The sequence below is a fragment of the Crocodylus siamensis genome, chromosome 11 (genome assembly GCF_052110815.1).
Source record: "Crocodylus siamensis isolate JL-2025a chromosome 11, ASM5211081v1, whole genome shotgun sequence".
Lineage (NCBI taxonomy): Eukaryota > Metazoa > Chordata > Crocodylia > Crocodylidae > Crocodylus > Crocodylus siamensis.
Window position 1 is genome coordinate 47,338,109 of NC_143405.1, and position 13,137 is coordinate 47,351,245.

The following is a 13,137-nucleotide window of genomic DNA, read 5'->3' on the forward strand; positions in this document are numbered from 1 at the left end:
GTATTCATTAAAATAAATATTACATGTTGACTCCGATTTATACAGTTGTCCACTGGGTTTTTAAAATGTAATAGTAATAAGAAAAACATATGAAAAAAATTGGGGGGGCTAGGGGCTGATGATCTTATGAGGTCCCTTCGAGCCTTAATGTCTATAACATGTGCATTTGCCTTCCTGACACTAAGTCTACACACCATAATCTGTAATTGATATATGCAAGCACGCAGCATGTTCATATTGTGTGTCACGGGCATGCTAGTGTTCTGGAAACCTCCCAGAATAGATTCAGAGTTGGCAACCCTAGGCATCAATAGCTATTGAGCATGGGAGTGAGGGGTACAACCTCTGGATCAAAACTTCCTGGACCTTAAATGCTGGCTGCAAGTCAGGATCAGGAAAAGAACCCTGGTCACCCCCAGTTCATTCTCCCTTTCAGCATCCACTCGCTGCCCCAGTGTGAAACAGGAAACTAGTTAAAACAGGGCTAGGGTCAGACCCAGTAAATGGCAGTTGTGATGTCCTTATCCCTGTGTGTGCATAGGGCATGTTTCCAGTCAACACAGGCTATGGGGCTGTGCAACTCTTTGCTGTCATGTATGTCATGGAACTCTGGAAGGGTAGGAACTCTGCCTGGCTGCCTTCAGAGAGCAAAATGGACCCTACAGGTGCTCCTGTTCCCTCCATGGCTCAGGGTATGACTCATCCTCCCCCAGGGCCCTGCGCCTCAGCCCCTTGTCCTCCCACACCTGTCTTTTGTTTGAGGGCTGGATGCCTTTGCTTCTGCTGTCATTCTTGCTCACTACCTTTGCTCTGTAAGGAGACAGAGCGGCAGCTCTCATGACTCCCTCTCTGTACCATTGTCAGTCACTGGCTCAAAAGGCTGTCCATTCCCCAGGACTTCTACCTGCAGTTGGGTTGAGGTGGGGGAGTAAGTGGCACAAGGGGGAACTCAAACCCAGACATTCTAGTGTCACTTTTTTAAAGGCATCTGGAGATTTAATAGCTGTTTGTCCTGAAATGGGTTTTTAAAGGACTTGCTGACAGTGCAGGCAGGCAATGGGTAGTTGAAGGTGGGGTCGGTACCTAAGAGACTTAGGCAAACCATACAGGTAAGGGTAATGGTGAGTCAGCTGGATTTTAGTTCTCCCCCTGAGTGGGGGCTACCTTTTAGATAGACTATAAAGAACAAGGGCCCTGCTCAGTATGACCCTACCAACTATGAAACAGGTGCTGGCCTAGCCCAGCCTACCTCCATACTGTGCCCCAGCTGCTCTACTTGTATGAGATTTTTCTACACTTTTGTCCTCAGCTGTTGCAGTATGTTGTTAAATAGCCATCATGTGCCCCACTAGAAGTGACTACAGGCACCCTAGGTAGTTCTTAGCCATCTCAGACGTACAGCGTGGCTTAGGGTTTTTTGTAGGCCCTTCAAGATCCTGGGACAGAAGAGCTTGCAAAGGGGAAGGCTTAATATTTACACAGGAAATGCATTACTTTCCCCTCCTCTCTGCAGCTGAGGCTGTGGAGTGGGGGGAGGGCAGCTGCCTGGCACTGGAGGTGCTCTGTGGACCATCAGTGACAGCTTCACCTGCAGCCTGTCCCAGGCTCAGGCACAGAGCAGGAGAGAGGAGGCTGGATGGGGCTGCAGCTTTGTGCCCTTTCCTATCCTATCCTCTTTTTTGTTCTCAGGGCCTCCATGCTCTTCCTCCTTTCCCTTACTCCTGACTCCGCTGTTGTTTGATCTCTGCTTTGTCATTTCCCCTCCCTGAGGGATCTCCCCGCTAACTCTGCCAGGGGCAGAGAGATTGCGCATTTCTGTGCAGCCACTTGCCCACTTCGAAATGTCAGCACCTCTGTCTCACAGTGGTCCTGAAGGCAGGTGAGCCATGGGGCTGCAATCCCCTCATGCTGATGGCTTCTCTGCCCCATCAGTGCCTGGAGGGGTTTGATATCCTGTACTGAGCTGGCCTCAAGGTGCTAAGAAACGCCCCATACTGGTTACCCTCATTGCAAGGTGTGTGCATTGGGGGATGGCTGTAGAGCCCTTGCTGACAAGGCCATTCATTCAGCAACCCACCCCACCAGCTGGAGACCAGGTGTGGCCCTCCCTTCCCCAACATTGCCCTGACTTGGAAACTGCCACTACTGGCTAGAAGCAGCAAAAGCAAACACCCCTGCCCTGGCCTGGCCCACAGCCCCTTTGGAGCCTGAACTCTTCTCCCACAGCTTGAGCCTCAGCCCCAACAGAGAGGAGCAGTGGTCTCTGGGCTGCAGGAAACCTCTTGCCTTAGGGCAGAGTCACTTGTACTTGGTCTCCAAGCCCTGGAGAGCCTGACTCTAGTTGCCCCTCAGCTCCCCTGGCTCTCTGGGGGCAAGCTTGGCTGTGGCATGGCTGTAAATGGGCAGCATCTTGGTGTTGGCTGGAATCATCCATCTCCTCTTCCTCCTCACAGGCCAAACCACCTGCTGTTACAGCTCTGGCCCCCAGGCCTGCGCACAGGTCATTAGACCACATCAACCTCATCTTGCAAGAACCAGCTTCCTTCTTACATCTGCTAACACCTGTGCTGGGGAGCAGGCAGGCTTTTCCCTACACTGAGCTCCTGGCCCTGGGTACAACTGTTCAGATGCTGTGACCAGCTTTGCAGCCATTTGGCTAAGATTAAGTGTCAGTTTGACCCCTGACATTGTTCTCCAGCAAAGAGCAACCTGCCTTAAGTGGGTTTTGGACACTGGGAGATGGGTATGGGTCTTGCTCCATCCACTCCATGCATTGGTTTGGTATTGCATTGCTGCCAGGAGCCGTGGCAAGCCCTACATCAGACTGCAGGAAGACAGCCTAAAAAGTAGCCCTTACTAGGTTCCGTGCCCACAGCCCCAGACCACAGGGTTTATAGGTAGGCAGGGCAGGATTGGGTTCTGGTGGGTATCAGAGTGAGGGGCATTATGAGGCCTGTCCTGACAAGAGCCTGATGCCAGTCCACAAGATCTGAATTCTCCCCAGTCCTAGGACGGTGAAAGAGTAAGCAATGCCATTCCCCAGGGACATGCCCCATCTCTATCCCAGAGCAGAGAGGTTGCCCCCACCCCCAGCTTTGCCCTTGACTTTCCTCCTCAGCCATCTGGGGTCCTGCTCAGCACAGCAGAACCCTCAGTTTCTGAAAAAAAATCAAAGCCTTGCAGCAGGGACAAGCACCTTCTATGCTTCTCCCTCCCCAGCTGAAGGGCTGCTGTTTAATCAGTGCCTCTGCTTAGTGGCTGGGGCTGCTAGGAAGCCCTCAGATCCTGATGGTGTTTAACACCAAAAAATGCAAGGTTCTCCACCTTGGGAGGAAAAACCTGCAGCATCCTTATAGGCTCGGCAGTGCTATGCTGGATAGCACTACAGAAGAAAGAGACTTGGGGGTCATCATTGACCACAAGATGAACAGGAGCCTGCAATGCGATGCTGCGGCTAGTAAAGCGACCAAAACGCTGGCTTGCATCCATAGATGCTTCTCGAGCAAATCCCGGGACGTCATTCTCCCCTTGTACTCGGCCTTGGTGAGGCTGCAGCTGGAGTACTGCGTCCAGTTTTGGGCTCCACAATTCAAAAAGGATGTGGAGAAGCTTGAGAGAGTCCAGAGGAGAGCCACGCGCATGACCAGAGGTCAGGAAAACAGATCTTACGATGACAGGCTGAGAGCCACAGGACTCTTTAGCCTGGAAAAGCACAGGCTCAGGGGTGATCTGATGGCCACCTATAAGTTTATCAGGGGTGACCACCAGGATCTGGGGGAACGTTTGTTCACCAGAGTGCCCCAAGGGATGATGAGGTCGAACGGTCACAAACTCCTGCAAGACCGTTTCAGGCTGGACATAAGGAAGAATTTCTTTACTGTCCGAGCCCCCAAGGTCTGGAACAGCCTGCCAGCGGAGGTGGTTCAAGCACCTACATTGAACACCTTCAAGAGCAAATTGGATGCTTATCTTGCTGGGATCCTATGACCCCAGCTGACTTCCTGCCCTTTGGGCAGGGGGCTGGACTCGATGATCTCCCGAGGTCCCTTCCAGCCCTAATGTCTATGAAATCTATGAAATCATTAGTGGAGGGCCTGGCTGCAAGGAAGCAGCTATAAATAGCAGAGGGGATGCAGACAGCCCAGGAGCCCTGCAAAAGCAACCTATCAGCCTGATTACAGGGTAGAGGAGGGTGAGGGAGCTGCTAGCCTGGGGAGAGCTGTCCCACTTCCACAGGATGAAAATTAAAGCAGCTGCTATGCAAGAGCCTTGTCTTCCTGGTGTTCCCCAGATCCAGAATCACTTTTGTCCTCCAGTTTCCCCTCCTGGTGTAAAGTCAACCAGTCACAACACTGTGCTTTCCCCACTCCAAAGCACAGCTACCTCTGGGGTGGAGGACAGCACAGTAAGCGGGAGAAGGAATTTTTGGCTAGTTAGACAAGGAAGCCTTGGCTCAAATAAGTGTCTGGGCCCCTAACGTCAGACAGGAAGCCCCAAGGCACTGCTGCCCTTTCCCCATCCTGGCTCTGCAGGAATCAGGCTGACTCAGTGCACAGGCAAATGCTGCTATTAATAAAGTAGGTTTTAATTCATGTACAAAATAGACTATTGACATACATGGGGCCTCATTCCCATACAAAGCAGCTCTCTAGGTGTTTTATCCAGGCATCAGGTAGGGATAGCTGGGCTCCCCAAGTTCAAGACTCACCAAGGCAAGGAAGAAGCCAAGCAATACTCAAGGCTCATTGTCCCTTCAGCTGAGGCCCTGCCTGTTCCTCTTTGGAGCCAAACAGTCCATGGCTACAAAACTCTCCTGCCAAACCAGCACCCCAACACTGCACAGCTCAGACTCCTGTCTCCCACCCAAGACACTTGTGAAAACAGGCCAGCAAAGGGAAGAAGAGGTAAGGAAACATACCAGGAGCTTGGATCACATCAGCCAGGGAAGCAGACAATGCCATGCAGCTAGCAGCAGTCTGTTACCAAATGGTCCCCTTAGGGCTACAGCTGTGCATCCCTGCCCAATTTAAAGGGCCAGCTGCTGCCAGAGAGGAATACTGGGGAAGAGGAGGGGAATGCTGCTTGGGACAAGAGGATGGGAAGCCAGCCTTGGGAAGGGTGGTTTATCCTGTATCCTTATCTGTCCTGGGTGGAGAAGGCTTTTCTGCCCTTGCTCTGGGGCTCAGTCCCAGCATTGCATTCTCCTAGCCATGGGTGGAAAGGACTTGCATCCCCACTCTTTCCCATGAGAACAGTGTCCAACAAGCCCATGCACGGGTAAGTGCATCCCTGTGGCCAGACTGATGTCTATGCATCAGGGCCCCAGTCCTGGCCACACTCCCACCATGGGCTCCATCTAGAAGTCAGCCGGCCTGGTTTTCATCTCTGCCTTCTTGAATGAGTATCTCTGATTAGTCTTCTTGTAGGTTAGGATGTACCACGTGCCCTAATAGATGCTGCTTATCACCCCACTACTGGCCCTGGTGGTACTTGCCATTCAGGTTCGCTGCCAAGCAAGAGTCAAACCACCAGCTGGCCCTGTAGTTGCAATTGCCCATGGGGTAGTTGTCACTGTCCCAGGTGGTGAAGCACTTGTGGTCATGGTTGTAGTGGTGGGTGTAGGTCAGGGCATTGCCAGCATTGCTTTGGTACTCCTGGGCTGTCAGGCGGTATTTGTTGGCCTCACTGGCTATCTTGAACTTGAGGTAGATAGTGTGATGCTGGACACCATACCAGTCCTCTAGCCCCACATGCAGGGTGTGCTGGGCCAGGCGCATTAGGCCATGCAGCTGCTCATTGCCCAGCCAGTGCTTGCCCTGCAGGCTGCCAAAGCCCAGGCGGTACTCCTGCCAAGTGCAGCTGAAATCCAGGGAGCCATCCTGCCAGCGCTGGAACATGGTCCAGCTGCCCCCATCCATCACCATGTCACAGTACGCCTGCAGGGAGTCGGGAGGCAGGTTCAGCAGTGTCAGGAGCCTGACATCCTTCTCTGGGCCTCAGGGACATGGGCTCTGCCCGTTTTGGGCTACAGAGGGCTGGAGGCAGCTCTCTTGTGGATAGTGCTCTGTGAGAGTTTTCACTTTCTCCACAGATCGTGATCCACACACCCAGCCAGTGCCTTCCGGTAGGAACCTCATGCCTAGGGCACCCTCCATGTTCCCAGCCCAGGGAGCGTAGCTTTGCAACAGCAGAGCTACCAGGTGCCATAGCACAGGCCTTGTTGCTGCGACCCAGCTTCACACAAGCCAGTCAGAAAATGCCATTGAGACAGAGCTGAAGGGAAGTGCTTTAGGGCTCCAGCTGGGGCCAGCAACCCAGTGAAGCAGGGAGGGCTGGAGCACGGCTGTCTCACTCTAGGTGTGTGCTGGGCCCTGTGGCCTAGAGCTGTGGGGGCACTTTGCTTGACCTAGGTGTGTTGACAGAGAAAGTCAAATGTCTGCCCAAGCCCAGTGCTCTAGCATGGCTGAGACTTACCAACTCCTGTGGCTTACCCACTTGAGGGATGGATGGGGCCAGCATCGTATCCATGGCTCCTGCGCCCAAGTAACCAGGTCCAACCAAGTCAGGGAGGGCACAGTTTTTTGGTGCAAGCATGGACCAAGGCTCCCAATCACTCCTCTAGATGCCAGTGAGGCACTGTAACTGTTTTGCCGCTGCCTGCACCCACTGATGCAAGAGTGCCATGAGGACCACCCCAATACCTCAAAAGGCTGCCGGAGCGGGATGGGCTGGATGGTGTAGATACTGTTCTCATGGATGCCCTGCTTGTGGATCTCAGTGCAGTCCTGAGGGAAGCTCTGGTCCAATTTCTTGGAGGCTTCCACTAGGTCCAGCCAACACAAAGAGCAATCACCCACAAGCCAGCAGGCACTGGCTGCATTAGGTTTCCTAAAGGGCCTTTCTGCATGTGAATAGCTCCAGCAGGGAGATGCCTAGAGCATGGTTCAGTGGGAACAGATGTGGGCATTGGGGCCCCAGAACTGGCATGGGGCACTGTCCTGCCTGTGCTGCAGGGCTTGGAGCAGATGCTCATGACAGCAGCCCTACAGGAGCACCCTGAGGAAGATTTCCTCTCCTGGGAGCTCTTCACAAGAGGCGATCAGGCCCTGAGAGTTTTGCTTGCCCTCTCAGCCCCACCAGAAGGCAGGGGGGCATCTTTGTGCCCATGTTGGGGAAGTGGGATGGTGAGGTGCAGAGCATGGAAATGGAAACAAGGTCAGAGCTGAAGCAGAAACCCAGGAGAGCCTGGTGGCAGCTCTATGCTCAGGTCGCTAGGCCTGACCCCTGCCTTATTCACACTGAAGTCATTGCTGCTAATTTCTGAATTTAAGCTCTCTTGGCCTTCTGTAGGCTAAGATCATGCATAGTCCTTGTTCTTAACCTGGCAGGGAAAATACCATGTATGTGTGTCCATGAAGGCAGTTTTCCTAAAGTGCACCTGGGGAGAACCGCTCTTCCGGCGTGGTTCAGTACCCACCGAGATGTAGCAGCTTTAAGCCCTCTTTATGGAAATAGGAGTCTCCTCCCTAGCTTGCTCCAACGGCCTTATGGCTGAGGGCAAACAAAACTCGAGATCATCCAAACTCCAAGCCTCCAGGCTTGGGCCTGCAAGTAGGATGCTCGCCAAAGGTTTTGGGAACATCTGAAGCTCCAGATGGGGGCAGAGGATGTTTGCCAGTAGTAGGGCCACTTGTGGTTCTGGACTCTTGGATTTGGAATTGGTTTGGGCTAATTTGTCCTGGGATACATACTTTTTTGTTTTTGTTTTTAAAGCTCTCTTAGACCTGGCAGGCCTGTGAGGCCCAGAGGCTGGGCAGAGCAGGGCTCAAAAGGCAAGAAGATGGGGCTGCCTTGCACAAGGAGGGTGAAGGAAAACGAATTACTCTGTATTTACCCAGAAGGGCTGATGTCTTCTCAGCCTTGTGCGCTCTTCCTAAATCTGCAAAGGAAGCAGTATTTGCACTCATCCACTTCACTGCAAAGCATCGCTACCGTCTCCCCCACCCCCTCTCCTCACCCCACAAGCCCTTGGACTGCAAATGCTGCCCTGCCCCTTCCTCACCCCAGCAGATCTAAGGTCTCCTAGGCCTCAGACCTCCCACGGCCTTGCTGATGCCCCTCAGTTCAGAGGCACAGTGCACCCTGCTGTTGCAGCCCCTGCCTGCTCCTTCACAGCATCAAACAGGGGGACCGCACTGCTGTTGTACTGTGGAGAAATGGGGCTGGGGGAGGGGTTCCCCGAAGCTCCTCTAACGTACAGACTGAATTTATAGCCTAGGACCACTACACATTCACCCCCACCCTGGCTGGACTGGGTGTGCAGGGGAAGAGGAGTTGGCTTCTGTGCCCAGACTAATGCCTCTGTCATGTAGAGCCTTCCCATTCATCCATGGGGCGCTGAAACAGTCTCACCTGGCCATGTCCCTGCCTGTCTGTCTCTTGTTTGAAGTGGGGAGAACATTTGTTATAATGCTAATTAATACGATGCACTTTATCCCAAGAGGCCATGCACTTAGGAGTGGTTTCCCTCATCACTGAAAGGTAGCCCCCTCTGGTGTGGAACAAGGCAGCTGATCATTAGCAGTGAATAGCAGTGCTCCACCACAGTTCAGGGCAGAGGGCATCATAAAATCAATGCAAGGTGCAGAGTTTAGGCCAGCAAGCTCCCAGTGGAGTTTGCTGTATACAATTCCTTACCTTGTGCTCCCACCTGCCTCATCCCCTTCAGCACCAAATGTGTTTCTTCCTTTATTTCCAGTGTCTTGAGGCATCTCCTTTCTGAAACAAAGATCCCATCGAGCATGGGAGAAATCCCTCAGCAGTCAGCACAACAGGACAAAAGGCTGAGTTTGAGGGCAGTGTGGGCCAGGAGGGCCCCGTTGTCACCTTTTGAGACACAAATGGCTTGTGACACCGTTGTTCCCCATATCTCTTAGCACAGAGGGCTGCATTTACCTCTGCTGAATCATTCCAGCAGGCGGCTATCACTGTTTCCCTGTTAAAAAATTCATAACCATTTGCTTCAGATTTCAGACCTTAGGTAACTGGACTCTTGCAGGGCAGAACAGAGTCGGTCTCTGACCTATGCCAGCCTGGAGCCTGCCAGCTGGGGCCAAGCATAATGGAGGGGCTGGGGATATGGACTCCTGGCCATTTTCTAGTCTGAGACCCTCCAGGGCCAGCTTTAAGAGTATCCATTTCCCTGGCAGGCGCCTGAATGGAGCAGTCAGGCTTTCAGACCTGACTCTGAGGTGGGCAGACAGGATGCAGGGGTAGTTAAGGCCAGACGCTGCATTGTTCTCCAAGGGAACTGGGTGGCTCAGGAGAACCATTCAAAATCTGGCTACAAGTATGCTGCAAGCTCCTTCCTGCTAAACAGAGAGTGTGTTTGAAGCTCCCCCCTCCTCCTTATTGTACTTAGCTCTCCTGAGGAGAGGACTTTTGGCTTTAGCCATTAAACACCACACAAGTGAGTTCCCCACTCCATTACCAGTCTATTTAGGCCTAGGAGCTAGAGCTGAAAAAAATCTCTCAAGTTCCTCCCCTGATCCGTATACCATCCAGCTCCTTTCAGCCTCTGATACAGTCCCTCAGCCTCCCAGTTCAGCATCTTTTGCTACAAGACCTCCTGTCCAAAGAAGATGCCCTCCTGGCTCAGGCAAAGCCAGAGAGTAGGGAACCCTTCTGAGAACATGCGGTGGGATACATGCCTTGTGAGAGTCCTCCTTTCCAAGGCCAAGAGCAGGCAACTAGCACTATGCCCAAGGACTGGCCACAGGTAAAGGGCAAAGCAAGGGAAAAAGCAAGGCCTTGTCTTTCATGAAAAGGCACAGCTGGCAGTGGTGATCTGGTGCTTAGGGCTCTCCCGCTTCTGCCTCTCTGGGAGGGAGTCAGTCCTGTGAGCAACCCAGGGTCTTTCAGCACTTCACCGTGTCTCCTTGTGCATCTTAATTGTGCGTCACAGCAGCAGGCACTGCATGGGGGCAAACCCATGTGAGGGATTAATGGCATTTAAACAATGAGCAAGGAAGTGTCTGCGTAAAACGCACAGAGCCCCAGACTCCAAACAGCATCTGAAGGGAGGAGACACATTCCTGTGAAAGCCACAGGGAGGTGTAGAAATGACTCATGATGACTCACAGCCAGGGCCACGCACTTTCTTGCTTTAAAGCCTCCAGCAAAGGGAGCTTCCAGCATCAACCTTGGGAGACTGTCCCTAGCCTAGCAGGTTTCCTCCTGGTGTCACTGTCCCAGTATTCTCCTTTTTGCATTTCATCCTATCTACTGGGGCTCAAGCAAGTTCTCTTCATCCCAAACATTTCACCCTTTCAAAATTCAATAGCTGGTTATGGCCCCCGTGCCCTGCCTGTCACTCAGCCATGGCTCTTTTTTTTCCCCCCTCCCTGGTGAACCATTCCAGCCTCTGAATCCTTCCTGGAGGCCCTTAAACTGCCTCTTTGCTGCATTTTGAGCCTCTGGAGAATGTCCTTCAGACAAGCTATGGTAGTGTTTGCCCATGTATTTCCTGAGACCTGGCTGCCAAGAGACACAAACTAGTTTCTAATCTAGGGGATTTCTGAGCTTGTCAGGATTTTCCCAGAGCTCTCCCTGAAGTACAGGCCTGCTTTTCCCTCACGTTCTCCTCTGCTTCCAGTGCACTCCTCTCCCCTTAGCTCCAGGCTAATAAAAAGCAAGGATGTCTACTGAGGGAGGCCCCATCTGGAGGGCTGAGAGGAGGAAGGGCAGAACAGCATGGGGATTGTGCCAGGACTTCAAGAGAGAGAACTGTTCCCTTCACCACACAAGAAGGTAGCTATAAGTGTCAGACGACACAGCCCAGACATTTCTCTTCATGATGGCATCCAACTGCCTGGAATTCCTGCCAGGACAGGAATGGATGGGTTGTCTGGACATCAAAGGGGAGAGGGGTGGAAAACATTAAGGGAGGAGAAAAAGGGGGGGAGGGGAAGAGGAGAAAAGGGAAAAAATCAAGGAGAAAGCCAGGTAACAGATGAGGAGAGATAAGGAGAGCAGGTCAGTGGGGCTGTTTGGCCAATACCACTGGGGTCAGACTGGGTTTGCAGATGCTGAGTGGGTCCTGACTGCACCTCCTGCACTGGACAAGTACTGGCTGGAGATGGATGTGGGCTGGACAGGACAGCTCAGGTTTCTCAAAGAGAGTGCAAGTCTCTGGGGAGCAGGGCCTTTGCAGTCCAGGAGGTACCTTGTGATGTCTGGATTGAAAGGACTGTCCTTAGAAGCACAGACTGGCAGCACCCGGCCAGATGCCCAGCCAGGCCATGCAGGCTTCTGGAGTGTGAGTGATCACTGTGAGCTATCCCTGACACAGACTTTTTTCAAGAGGGGCTGTGTCCAGGGGAAATGCTCCCCACAGCAGTCTTTGCCTGCACCGTGAGTGCCCTTGTGTGCAAAGAGACCAATGCCCAGCAGTGCAAGATCTCCACAATGAAGGCAGATGTCGGTGTCTCATTGCTGATGTGTGACCCTTTGTGGACTAGGCTCAGCACAATGTTTGTGCTCTCGGGAAAGAAAACCTGGACAGAGAATGTTCCCGAGGAGAGAAAATTGTAAGGGGAAATGGGAGACAGATACAGATAGCCCCACTCCAGGCCCACCTCACAGCCTGCCCAGTGCCTGGATGATCCCTGCACAACTCAGTTGCATTAAAAACCCGTGAGGAAGTGTTTGCTACAGCTGCATGACATGAAATCTAGACAACCTGCTAGAGCAATGCACTGGGCCCAGGATGTTACAGGCACACCTGGGTTTGGTTCAGTCTTCCTGCTCCCTTTGGCCCCAGGCACATCCTCCCTTGCCTTCCCTGGCCCTTGCACATCTCCTTCCTTAGAGCACCTTTTGACAGCTGAGTTCTGCCCTGGAGTGCCATGAAGACCACTCATCACCAGACAAACTGCTTGGGAAGGCTGAAATGGGGGGATTGGTTCATAGTTACCCTGTTCAGCTGCAGGGAACATTCCTGGGTGTAAGTCCTTTGAGCAGAGAGGAGCCAAACCTTGAATCAATTACCTCGCTCTTGTTTTTACCCCATCCCTGATGGGTTTGGGAAAAGGGGGACTTGGATCTGAGCCAGCCTTGGGTTGTTCTTGGCCAAAAGCCAGCCCAGTGAGGCTTGGTAGACCCAGAAGCAGAGCTCCAGTGCACTCACCCAGGATGAATGTTTTCAGGACAGAATCATTGCAGGGCAGCTTGCAGCCAGACAGGATTCCCATCAGCAGGACCACCAGGGAGTCAAGTCTCTCCTCCACATGGCTCAGGTTGAGCTTGTTCTCTTCCTGCAGCCTCTCCAGCCTGGATGCCATGACCGCCACGCTAGCTTCCACTGTTTGGAGACAGTTAAGCAGGTTCCTGGCCTGGGAAGGGCTTGACTTGCTGTGACCCTCTCCAGTTTGTTTCAGGATCTGCCTGAACTCCATCTGCTGCTCCCCTGGGACATCCCTCACCTCTTCCAGGGCTGGCAGCACCTCAGGAGCAAGGAAGTGGAGCCTGCATCCTCCCAGCCCATCACAGCCAGGTTCTGGCTGGGAAGGGGTCATTGCCACTAGAGACTCCCAGCACAAAGGGTCTTTCCGGGCTGCATTCTGGACCGTCTGGGCCTGGTTTCCCTGGCTTCAGCCACAGCAGAAGGAAACCAAGGCACAGACACCAGCTGAAGGGGAAAGAGACTGGGACCTGCTACTGCCTCTAGCCACACACAACCTGCAGGTGAGGGCCAGGACTCACAAAGGGGTCCCTCTGTCTCAGCTCCCCTGCAGAGGGGCTGGGAACTCCTCTTACAGGCTGGCTCAAAGCAAACTGCATGGAGGGCCTGAGAGGAGTTGGAGATTTCCACCAGGGGAGTCGCAGCAGCAGAGGGGAAGGGGAGGGGTGGGGGACATTCAGATAAAGGAGTGCTTGAGCCCCTCCAGCAGATTAGCATCACATGGGCAATTAAAGCCAAGCCCTACAGACCTGGAATGAGTGTCTATCTTGTGCAGCCCTTGCAGCTGAAAGGACTCCACTTGAAGGGGCTGTAATTTGCCTCCACAGTCCCAAACAAGGAAGGAAACCACCCAACTGTGAGAGCAGCTGCGGGGGACAAGGAGCTCTGTTCATCCC

At 53.1% G+C, this 13,137-nt stretch overlaps 2 pseudogenes; one reads left to right on the plus strand and one right to left on the minus strand.

Annotated features, from left to right (window-relative positions):
• The first annotated feature begins 2,636 nt into the window (after positions 1-2,636).
• On the plus strand, positions 2,637-2,815 carry LOC149855821 (U2 spliceosomal RNA; annotated as a pseudogene).
• A 2,656-nt stretch (positions 2,816-5,471) lies between these two features.
• Positions 5,472-12,341, minus strand: LOC149855822 (fibroleukin pseudogene; annotated as a pseudogene).
• Between the last annotated feature and the right edge of the window lie 796 nt (positions 12,342-13,137).